This window comes from Cucurbita moschata, unplaced genomic scaffold (genome assembly GCF_002738365.1).
Source record: "Cucurbita moschata cultivar Rifu unplaced genomic scaffold, Cmos_1.0 Cmo_Scf00120, whole genome shotgun sequence".
In the NCBI taxonomy this organism is placed as follows: Eukaryota; Viridiplantae; Streptophyta; class Magnoliopsida; order Cucurbitales; family Cucurbitaceae; genus Cucurbita; species Cucurbita moschata.
Genome location: NW_019268636.1, coordinates 19,646 through 32,812, shown reverse-complemented (window position 1 = coordinate 32,812; position 13,167 = coordinate 19,646).

Sequence of the window (13,167 nt, the reverse complement as noted above, 5' to 3'; positions counted from 1 at the left end):
TATCGCTTCAAATTTCCTTCGATGGAATAATTCATAATTTTTTGTGCTACATTTAAAACAACTCAAGAATGGAAGACTAAAACATCACCCATATGTGATTTATGTAAGAGTATTTGAATGCCAAATTTATGAACACGTAAAGAATAGAAAATTTTCTAACAATAACCTTATACATTCTAAACGAGGGAGAGTCCAATTTTCGATAATTCATTTCGGAAACGATAATTCCAAGTCTCCAATTCATCATCATCCAAATTAGCTCTTACATATTTATATTCTCATTCTAAAATATTTGTAAATATTGGAGTTATCAAAACAAATATTATATTTAATCTTCATATTACTTAACTGTAATCAAGATTGTCAATAATTTATTACGTTTTGGTTTACTTTATATTTCTAAGGTTTATACTTGTTAATCTAGTATCATTTTATATAATTAAGCTGCATTCATAATTTGGGTGTAAATAAAAATTTCAGCCAAAACATTTAGATGAGCTACAATAATTTAAGGACAAATTATGATTTGACCATTAAAATTGTTAGTTTAGATTCTTGCTATTGTTTTCTAAACAAGATCCCAATCGTCAATACAAAAGTTAACTCTCCCTACGAAAAGTAGGAGAGTAATTCAAACATAAACTAATATGAATATTGTCTATACAAAAGGACATAATATAGAAAAGATAAACAAATGGGAAGAACAAATAAACATCTGTTTGGAAAAACCTCAAAGTTTTTCGGACTTTCTTCAACAATGGTCTCTAATTTGGGAGAACTTGAAGACCTTTTATAAGGTACGAGAATTATTGGTGCCACTTCAACCCGATTTTGCATTCTATTCGCCATCTCTATTTAGATGAATGTAGTAGGAAAAGAAGATATTGTGTTTTTTTAATAGAGATATAGATGTGAATAGGTTCTTAGAGAGAGAACTCATTAAAGATGAGAGGAAGAAAGGTGAGGATTGATATATATATACTTCGAACATGGGTGGCTTTACTGGCAAGGTCCCAAAATTAAAGAAATAGTTGAGACTATTTAGTTAGAAAATATTTTAGGTAAGGTAAATCGTTAAAGTTAGTTAAATGTTGTTTTAAGGTGTAATATTCTATATTTTAATCTGCTTCCACATCTTAATACATGTAATATTAATATTAAAATCTCGGTAACGTTACAATTTACAAGGCATCATTAACTTCACTGAGGTTTAATATTCTTAATCTTTTTAAAAGTAAGGGAAAGTTGGGTTGAGTCATAACTTTTTTTCAGGTCTTGAACAAAAAATGTCAACCCACAAACGGAATAGAATTTTCAATTTTCGAAAAATTCAATCTAACCCAACATACCTTTTATAGTTTGAGTTAGTCCAATTTGTTGGGCACATGGCACCCTAATTTTTTTATACTTACTAATATGAGAGAATGGATGCAAATTGTGTATTAAAAAGTAGAATATGAGAATCATTTTCGACAGATTTGGGCTGATGTAATTTTAAAATTTTAAATCTTTATCAAATAATGATAGTTTATTATTTATTTCATTACTTTAATTAAAATTATACAAATATATTTGTGTTTAATCAAATTTACTAAATATGGTGTTCATAAACGATACGACTAAAATTTAAAAATGAGGTGAAAAAGAGTAGCAGCTAGGTTGTTCAACAAATTCTCAATTGGCTTCATTTCCGCCATTGATTTTCAACCTTCCAAATCAAACCTCCTAACCTTAACCTCCACCTTTTTCATTTTAAACACAATATATAGGAGATTCTACCATCATTTCTCTTCATTCCAACACAGATTAGTTTCTCTCTCCTAAGACTTTGACTCACCAAATCTTTCTCTTTCTATACATTTTATTCAAACATGGTGAAAGACGTGAAAAGCATGCAAAATTGGATCGAAGTGGCACCGTCAACTTTCGTATCATATCGAAGGTCTTCGAGTTGTCCTAAGTTGGAGACTATTATTGAAGAAGGATCAAACCCGTTTGAGAGTTTTCGGAAGAGAGTTTTGATTATTCTTCCTTTTTTTATTTCATATGGTTCTTATTTCTTATTGTATAGACATTTTTAACGTCTAAATGTAGTAACATTTTGAGAAGACAAAAAAAAGTGAAGAAATTCGTTCAATTTATTTGTAGACAATCTTTTTGATCCGTTTACATTTGTTTCATGGATTACATGGCATCAAAAAAGAAACGTCGAGGTAAAAGTATCGATGATATCAATATCAACTTTTCCTTTTTCCATTATACATACATAACAGAATTAGATCGAAAATGTGATTCAACAAATTAAGTAAATGAATAAAAGTATTATTGTGTTGCATTTTAGCAATAGGCAAGTGAAATAAAAAAAATGTGTGGCAGGAGCCACCGTACACTGCCGTCGTCACCAACCACAGGCAGCGAAAGAAACAGGCAGCGAAAGAAAGCTCGAGTCGCCCCTTCTCTATTGGAATAAACTTAAATGATGAAGATTAGTTTTTGTGTAAAATAAACATAATTTAGGCCAAAAGAAAAAAATAAAAGGCTAAGATTTATTTTAGTAATGGTGTGTTTATGAGTTAGAAAATGGTGGCTCATGGCCATATTTAATCTTTAGAAAGCCTGTAAAATTAGTTTGTTTTTCATTTTAAGAGCAGAGCAAGACAAGAGCGCAAGAGAAAAATTGCAAAAGAGTAAGAAGAGCGGGAGCAAAAGAGCAAGAGAAATTGTCTCCAAATACAATGTAGTAGAAAAAAGGTTTTTTTAGAATTCTTTGTCTCCTTGTCTCTCCCCTCTCAATATCTCCTTCACAAGTACCCGAGTAGTACTTTAGCAAAGCGGTATCAAAGCGTTCAATTGTTAGTGAGTGTGAGATTACTTCACAGATTAGTGAGTGTTGGTTTAATAAATTAGTATCATAGCGAGTTTTATTTTCAACAAATTGGTATTAGAGCCGATGGCGAATATGATGGGTCAAATGTCGCTACCGCGATTAACGAAGACGAACTACGAGAATTGGAGCATCCAAATGAAAGCTCTTCTCGGTTCTCAAGATGCTTGGGAGGTGGTCGAAGAACCAAAGGATACCACGGGTTATATGTTGAGGATTATTGGGATTGGGAGTGTCCCACATTGGTTAATTTAGTGGAAGATCATGGGTTTATAAGTGAGGAATACTATCTTCATTGGTATGAGGCCTTTTGGGGAAGCCCAAAGCAAAGCCATGAGAGCTTATGCTCAAAGTGGACAATATCATACCATTGTGGAGAGTCGTGATTCCTAACATTATACAGCAGCGCAAAACAAGGCATTAAAAGAATTACGATCAAAGGATAAGACAACATTATACATGTTGTTCCGGGCTGTTGATGAGTCGTGCTTTGAGAAGATTGTCAGGGCAACTACTTCAAAAAAAGCGTGGAACACTTTAGAAAAGGTGTTCAAAGGAACCGATTGAGTCAAGCAAGTGCGTCTCCAAACTCTGCGTGGCGAGTTGGAGAGCATGAAGATGAAGGAGTCAGAAAATGTATCTAACTACATTACGCGCGTACAGACTGTGACAAATCAACTAAATCGAAATGGAGAAATGTTACCCGAGATGGGGTTGTGGAGAAGATCTTGAGGTCATTAACCAACAACTTCAAGAATGTTGTATGTGCGATAGAAGAGTCAAATGACCTAACGAAGTTCACGGATGATGAGCTCGCCGGTTCTCTTGAGGCACACGAACAACGTAAGAAAAAGAAGGAGACACTCGATCAAGCGCTTCAGACCAAGGCATCAATAAAAGATGAAAAGGTATGCTCTCAAAATATTCAAGGTAGAGGTCGTGGAAGTCGCGGGAATGGTCGAGGTGGTCAAGGCAGCAGAAATGAAGGACAGTCAAGTCAAGCAAATTGGCGTGGAAGAGGATGTAGTCGAGGAAGAGGCGGCCGATAAATGGTCAAGGCAGCAGAAATGAAGGACAGTCAAGTCAAGCAAATTGGCGTGGAAGAGGATGTAGTCGAGTCGAGGAAGAGGCGGCCGATAAATGGTCAAGGCAGCAGAAATGAAGGACAGTCAAGTCAAGCAAATTGGCGTGGAAGAGGATGTAGTCGAGGAAGAGGCGGCCGATAAAAAATTCAGTGCTACAAATGTAAAAAATATGGCCACTATGCGAATGATTGTAGCTCCAAAAAATATTACAATTGTGGCAGAGTGGGGCACATGTTGCAAAAGATTGTTGAGCTGGAAAAAGGGTGGAAGGAGCAACCAACCTAGCCTTGGAAGACGTAACAAATGAAGGCCTTCTCTTGATGGCTCAAGAAGACAACATCAACAATGACACTCTGTGGTATGTGCAGTCACAAGTACTTATTCAAAGAGATGCACAAGATTGAAGATGGTCATGTGTCATTTGGAGATGCGTCAAAGGTGGAGGTCAAAGACTGAGGTACAATACATTTTCTTGCAAAAGGATGGTCTAATGGGGTCAATCCAAGTGTTTATTACGTACCAGACCTCAAGATCAACATATTGAGTATGGGGCAACTCACAGAGAAAGATTACTCGATATTCTTAAAGGACCCACCTGCTACACCTGAAGGATAAGCAAGGGTGTTTAGTTGCTCAAGTTGAGATAGGAAGAAATCGAATGTACAAATTGAACTCAAGTCCACCATACCTAAATGGTGTGTTAAATGGTGTGAAATTCTCTATTTATGATCAAATAAATTATAAGGATACTAAAAGAATAATAAAAGAAGAGAGCAACAAATACTTAGGGTAAAAAGACAAATATCTAGATATTTGCCTATAATAAAATATCAAATATGATATATATGGTAAACTATAATTTAGTACATAAAATATCAAATATGATATATATGGTAAACTATAATTTAGTACATAAAATATCAAATATGATATATATGGTAAACTATAATTTAGTACTAAATATCCTTAACACCCCCACAAGCTAAGCGTCGGATTTGAACGAACGTGCAGCTTGGATCCGAAAAATTCAAAGAGAGGTCGAGAAACACTCTTCATGAAGATGTCAACAACCTGGTTCAAAGGAGGCGTAGAGAAATACTTGGTTGGCGAAGAGGCCAGTGCGGCGCCCAGATTCCAAAGGTAAATCTCTGTAGAAGGTCGATGGGCTTATCGAGATTCCATATATTTTCGAAGAAAACGCTGATGAGGATCTTGAGATTAGGGTTTCTGTGAAGGATGAAGGGTTGATTGGGAAGAAAATGAGACAGGCTATGTTGGCTAAGAGGAAACCGATTGTGTTGGAGAAAGTGAGGTTGTATGTATAGAGTATGCCAAATGGTGATTTGGAGATTAAAAAGGTGGAGATGAAGAGTAATAAATCGACTTCGCATTTGGCAGCCATGGAGACTGCCCCTGCAGCGTCAAAGCCAGCAGTGGTGGTGGGGAAGAACAATAGAGGATTCAAAAGCCATTGAAAAGAAAGGATCGGGGTTGCTAAACTGAAAGGGCTCGGATACTATGAGAATGTTTGCTTAATCCATCACACCTACATGATGTTAAATTCTCTATTTATAATCAAATAAATTACAAGATATGGAAAGAGTAAGAAACGGAAAGAGCACTAAAAGGAAAGATACTACGGTAAAAAGATAAATATCTAGATATTTGCCTATAATAAAATATGATATATATGGTAAATTATAATTTGGTATAAAATATCCCGTAAGACTATGGAGAGTAAGTTTAAATTATTGTATGTACGACTACTCTTAGCTAATTTAAATTTTAGTAGCTAATTTAAATTTTAGAGTTAAGTTAGTTAAGTTTAAAGTATTTATGCATAATTAGGTTTAGCTAGTTTAAATTAGTAGGGGTGAGTTTAAATTATTTTATGTAAAATTAGGTTAACTAGTTTAAATTATTAGGGATAAATTTAAATTATTTTATGCAAAATTAGGTGAGTCAATTTCCATAGTAGAATTCTAATTTATGATGTTCGACTCCTTATGCAGAATTAAGTTTTAGAGAGCAGCCTTAAACTAGTATCAAGGGGTCGTAGTAGCTTCGTCCTAGACCAACCAAGTAAGTGGTCTTACCGTTGTTTGGTTATAATTGTGTGTTCTATAATGACACGTGCTTGTGGCTTCACACGTGTCATATGCCAGTATATGCATACTGATATAGAATGATATGTACGTGCTTGTGCTTGTGGCTTCAAACTACATCTCCGGTGATTGTTTTAGTCCACACAATACCTTTCTCAATTTGCATACTTTACCTCTTGTACTTTCAAATCCCGGAGGAATGCTCATGTCGATTTTCTCATCTTCGTTATGAAGAAGTGCATTTTTCACATCATAATGTGAGAATTGCCGATTTAAATTGGCAACCAAAGATAACAATATTCATACGGCGTCCATCTTTGCAATTAGGGCAAATATGTCTTGGTAATCAATATCCTAAGTTTGAGTGTATCTCTTACCTACTAACACTGTCTTATACCTTTCAAACGATCCATCAGCCTCGTACTTTATTGTGAAAAGTCATCTACACCCAACTATATTATTTTTCCTTTTGGTCTATCCACAACTTTCCACTTGTTATTCTTTTCTAGAGCATGCATTTTTTTTCTCTCATAGTATCCTATCATTTTCTTTTGGATAAAGCTTCAGAAATTTATACTTTGTGTGATGGGGATAGTCTTGCAAGAGAGATATAGTTTGATAAAGAGTATAAAGGTCGCTTTATGCATTCTCTAGTGGATGTTCAAAGAGTTATGAGTTTACCATCTATTGGTACGTATGTTGTATCTTCATTACTATGTTTGGACTTATTTTGATTCTAAAATGATTTTTCTTCTAGCATATACCTGGAGAACAACGAACCTGAAAATGGAGGTGAAACATATGGTTCAATTAGTAACTCTATAGTAGTAGGAGTGGGCTTGATACCAAGTGTGAACTCAATAACTGGTTCTATGTGATGTTATTTAGTGTGTTTAGGAATTAAATAGTTTCTCAAGAACTCTCTTCACTCTCAATGTTCTCCCCTTGAAAAGAGGCCTTAGAGAAAAATGGTTTATGCTCGGTGAATTTAACAACAATTGCAGTGTAATGACGCAATATCTACCACTCAAAAGTGTGCATAGATATGAAAATATTATTACTCAACGAAAGAATACAGATTTAAGAATGAGGAAAAGAATTGGGATCGAATGTTCTATCTTCATTGATATTCACGACCTTTAAATAGGATACAAGATACTAAATAATATCTACCAAGAAAATATAAACTAACTAAATCCTGATAATAAAATAAAATATACTACTATTCAAATTCAACTGATTACGATATCTAAAATATATTTCCTAACTAATATATTCTGGAAGATTACGAATATCATATATTCCATAACTAATTCAAACTAAAATAAGTTGCACTAAATTGTGACAGCCTCCCTTAATGCAAGCTTATTTCTCAATAACTCCGAGAGCTTCTACGAAAAACTTCAAACTTCACTTTGGCAAGTGTCTTAGTAAATATGTCTGCAACTTGCTCATTAGTATGTATTTCCTGCAAATCAACATCCTGCGTTAACACGTTCTCTCGAACAAAATAATCTACGAAGAATTTCTTCCAGTTAGGCTTGCGTATGGATTTCTTAGGCACGCCACCACCTGAATAAGACACTGACACATCATGTTCAATGATTTCCTTCTTAATAAGTTCCACATCGCAGCGATTCAATTCTAATGAGAAAGAGTAATAATTCATCTCAACTTGTGCAGACTCAGCATACTCCATACACTGGTGAATTACATCACTGGTAGACTGCAAAAGCTCTTGATCTGCAGAAGCTTTATATCCTTGGTCAAGGTCCAAGTCATCCTTACTACGATCATCAAGGGCATGCTTGAGCTTTTGAGCAAGGGACTCATCTTCTTCAGCTACCCAACCATCATGCTCATCACAAGCACTGTCACCGTTGTCACTAGATGCATAGTCCTGACTTAAGAGGGTATCAAATCGATCATCCAAAAGCTGTCGAGTTCGTGGCTTATCAACATCATCCTCCACATGGTCAACATCTGCATCCTCAAAAATGTCATCGCCAAAAGATTTATTATTAATAATATTCTGGCTTCCTGTCACCTTCTCAGAATCCTTAGCCACACTAAACTTATTATCCATTGAACCATCCTCCCCTTCTTCACATAAATTTACCTGAATTACGAAATCCTCCTCCAAGTCCTCAACATCAGAACCAAATCGTGATAAATCATCATCATCAAGCAGTGCAGCTATTTCTGGGTCAGACTGGGGCGGAGCATCAGTAGCCAAATCCTGCAAATTGGTAGTTTGATCTAAATTCTCCAAGATGAGAAAATCGTCAGCCTCAGAGGGGAGGTAAAGACCGTCAAGATCGTCAAACGTTAGCTCGACAACTTCATTTTCGTCGAATCTCAAATCCAAGGCCGTGGAGTAAACAGAAGGGTCATCAGGGGCAATAGAATTGAAATCGGAGAAAAAGAGAGTCCAGATGCGAAATTTGGAGAGAATCAAACTCAGAAGCGTAAGTAGTGGAATTAGAATTTTGATCACCTGTAGAAACATCATCTTGATATACGGCTGAAGTCACGTTTGTTGGCTGGTCAAGAACCTCAGTGGTTAAGCAATATTCCCAAATTGGATCTGGAGAACTTTTATTTTCATGTACCGCATTTGCTTCTGATTCCTGCATCTTGACTCGACAATTTGGTTTAATATGGCCTGGCTTTCCGCAATGATCACACACCACTTTCGCCTGACAATCTCGTTTAAAGTGGCCTGGTTTTCCACACCTGTAACAAGCTTTAAATGGCTTCTTTGACGACTCGTCACTTCTGAATTGATTCTCATTGCTAGATGAAGGCCTTGAGTGAAAATTCTGTCTCCTTTGATCTTTGACATACAACACACCTTCTAACTTTGGGGAAAACTCGTTGCTGCTAGTCATTTGCTTAATCAAGGCTTCCTGATTGGAAAGAAGATTCTCCAATTCAATTACCGTAGGTTGATTTGCCCACCCTTGTATTGAGGAAACAAAGGGCATAAACTCTTTTCGTAATCCACGAATAAGATAACGCCGTAATCGAGCCTCACTCACTGGCTCCTCAGCATCTAATTCTGAAATTTCAGAACATAGATTTTTCACTTTCAAAAAATATTCTTCAACAGAAAAATTACCTTGAGTTACCATAGCTAGTTCATTCTCTAGAAATTGCAGTCGAGCGGTATTTTTCTTAGTGAACAACTTTTGAAGTGTATCCCATACTTGCTTTGGTGACTTTAAATCACGAACATGATCAATATACTCCTTGCTAATCAAAGTTCGCAAGGTAAATAAGGCTTTTCCGCACTTGATCTTCCATTGTTGACGTAATTTTGCATTTTGTGGAGTATCGGCTGGAATTTCTGTGTCATCACCTTCAATTAAATCCCATAAATCTTGCCCTTGTAGATAAGCTTCCATGCATAACTTCCAATAACTCTAGTTATTGCCAACCAGCTTTTCCATAGCTACACCCATAGAAGCACTCCCGCTATTCATCTCGTTGAGTAATAATATTAAACCGTACCAACTTGGCTCTGATACCAACTGACGCAATATCTACCACTCAAAAGTGTGCATAGATATGAAAATATTATTACTCAACGAAAGAATACAGATTTAAGAATGAGGAAAAGAATTGGGATCGAATGTTCTATCTTCATTGATATTCACGACCTTTAAATAGGATACAAGATACTAAATAATATCTACCAAGAAAATATAAACTAACTAAATCCTGATAATAAAATAAAATATACTACTATTCAAATTCAACTGATTACGATATCTAAAATATATTTCCTAACTAATATATTCTGGAAGATTACGAATATCATATATTCCATAACTAATTCAAACTAAAATAAGTTAGCACTAAATTGTGACATGTAACACTTCCTAGATGTAAGATTATAACATTTATACGTTCTTTGTGGTTGAAGAATATCCTAAAAAGACATACTTTATTGCTTTTGGGTCAAGAATACTCTCTAGAAATTGTGAATATAAACAATGGTGGTTTATCCAAATATATGCGGTTGAACTCAGTTTGACCACGACATTACGTCTACACGGTGTTTTAATATTTTCAAATAACTCTACACATTCGCATAAATTATGACCTCAATCTGGGTCCATACGACGACATGGAATGTTATTAAGGATGCAATAAGGAAGATATGAAGTCAGTTAGAATTATGATTCCCATACAACCATTATTTGATATTTATTTTTTTATCGGTTAAAGTATATATATTCGGAAAAAAGAAATAGAACTTTAAGCAAGTACTTGATATAAATAAACTAAGTTGGTCGTGGATGATTGATGAAAGTACTCGATATTGTACTAATGTATATAAATAATAAAAAAATTAAGTTGGTCGTGGATGATGGATGAGAGGGAGTGATTTAGAATCTTTATGCAAATTGAATTGTGTTTTGTTAAAAGATTAATTATGGAATCAAATGGTTTGTAAGTTGTAGGTAATTTATATGTTTAATTCCAAACCAATAAAAAAAATTATAATACAAAATTTTAAATTTAGACATTAAAAAAATGGATATTAAACTCTCTATTCAAAAGTTAACTAGAGATGCTAAAAAATTAGATAAAATAATTGAAGCAGGTAAGCCGTATGGATATAAAAGAGGATTGGGCTATATTGATGAATGTTCTCCACCTTCAAGTTCTAAAACAATATTTGTTAAAGCATCCCCATTATGTCTAAGCCTAACACATGCAAATTTGTATCTCAGTATGATAAATCTAGATTTGTGCCTATATGTCATGATTGTGGTGTTGAAGGTCATATTAGACCTAATTGCTTTAATTAAATTGAAAAATTCTCAAAACTTTCGTTCCGAAAGAAAATTTTCTCAAAAGGTAAAATTTAACAATGTTTTAAGAAATAATTTTTCTATTGAAAATAGAATACATAAACTTAGTCCAAGAAATAAATTCATGCATGATGCTGTTTGTTTCTCGTATGGTAAGTTTTTTTAATATGAATGCAAACATGATTCCTAAATTTGTGAAAACTAATTTGTTAGGACCCAAACAAGTATTAGAATGTTTGCTTATAGGTTTATTTGAAAGCCTCCAAGGAAAAATATAAGTGGTATTTGGACAGTGGTTGGTCAAGACACATGACGGGAAACCAATCCAAGTTTGTGAGTCCTTCCAAGAAGGATGGTGGCTTAGTAACCATTGGCGACAACACGAAGGGTAAAATAATTGGTAAGGGTACTATAGGTAATTGACTTGGTTTTGATGATAAAACATAACAATGATGTTTTGAAAAGATTGGCTAATTTTGTAAAAAGAGTTCAAAATGATTTTTTTTTTCTCTTTACTAAAATTAGGAGTGACCATGGAGGAGAATTCGATAGTGTAGCGTTTTAAAATTTTTGTGAAGATAATGGTTTTTATCATTAGTTCTCTCTGAGGACTCTTCAACAAAACGGTGTGGTTGAAAGAAAAAAAAATCGTACTTTACAAGAATTTACTAGATCAATGTTAAATGAATATGATTTACCTAAATATTTTTGGGCGGAAGCTGTTAATACCGCCGGTTATGTATCAAATAGTATTTTAATTAGACATTGTTTAGATAAAACTTCTCATGAACTCTATCATAATAAAATTCCAAATATTGGGTATTTAAAAGTTTTTTTTGTTGCAAATGTTTTATTTTGAACAACAAAGAAAAGTTGGGAAAATTTGATTCTAAGACCGATATTGGTATTTTTCTTGGTTATTCATCTACTAGCAAAGCTTATAGAGTTTTCAATAAGAGAACTTTAGTTATAGAAGAATCCATGCACGTGGTATTTGATGAATCTTATAATGATATTTCTAATGAGTTTATTTGTAGTGATGATTTAGAAAGAAATTTTGGAGATTTGTCTGCAATGACAAAGGAAGAGAAACTCTTTCAAGTAAAGAAGTGAGCTTAAATGAAAAGAAGAAAGAAAGTTCTTGTCAATGACAAAGGGAGAGAAACTCTCTCGAGTAAGGAAGAAGTGAGCTTAAATGAAAAGAAGGAAGAAAGTTCTTCATCAGTGCCAAAAGTATGGAGGTATGCCTCATCTCATTCCAAGGACTTGATTATTGGTGATCCCGAACAAGGTGTGAAAACTCGTTCCTTTATTATTTATTTAATAATCTTGCTTTTGTTTCTCAAATTGAACCGAAAAGTCTTAAGGATGCCGAAAATGATGAGTTTTGAATTTTAGGAAGAACTAAATCAATTTGAAAGGAACAAAGTATGGGAATTAGTCCCTAGGCCCTCTAATATTTCCATTATTGGAACCAAATGGGTTTTAGAAATAAAATTGATGAAAATGGGAATATCATTAAAAATAAAGCTAGACTTGTAGCTCAAGGTTATTGTCGGGAGGAAGCTATAGACTATGAAGAAACTTTTGCACCCGTTGCTAGACTAGAAGCTATTAGAATGTTACTTGCATTTGCTTCTTACAATAATTTTATATTATATCAAATGGATGTGAAGAGTGCATTTGGTTATATTATGGAGAAAGTTCATGTAAAACAACGGATTTGAAAATTTTGATTTTCCACCTCATGTCTATAAGTTGAAAAAGACTTTTTTATGGCTTAAAACAAGCTTCAAGAGCTTGGTACAATAGACTTAGTCTTACTAATTTTCTTATTGAGAATGATTTTAAAATGGGTAAGCTCGACACAACTCTCTTTATTAAAATTAAAGAAAAATATATGTATTAGTGCAAATATATGTGAATTATATTATATTTGGTTCTACTAATCGTTCTTTATGGGACGAATTTTCTAAATGTATGATGAGTATGATGGGAGAGCTCAGTTTCTTTCTTGGACTCCAAATCAAACAACTGAAAGATGGTATCTTCCTAAATCCAGAGAAATACAACAAAGATTTACTCTAAGGTAAGAGAGTACCTTATCAAGGTATGATTGACAAGGTAAGAGAGACTACTCTCTTGGACTCCAATGAACACATCTACCAAGCTTGACAAGGATGAAAAAGATAAATGTGTAGATATAAAATCTTATCGATGTATGATTGGATCTTTACTTTACTGGACTGCCAGTAGACTTGATATTATGT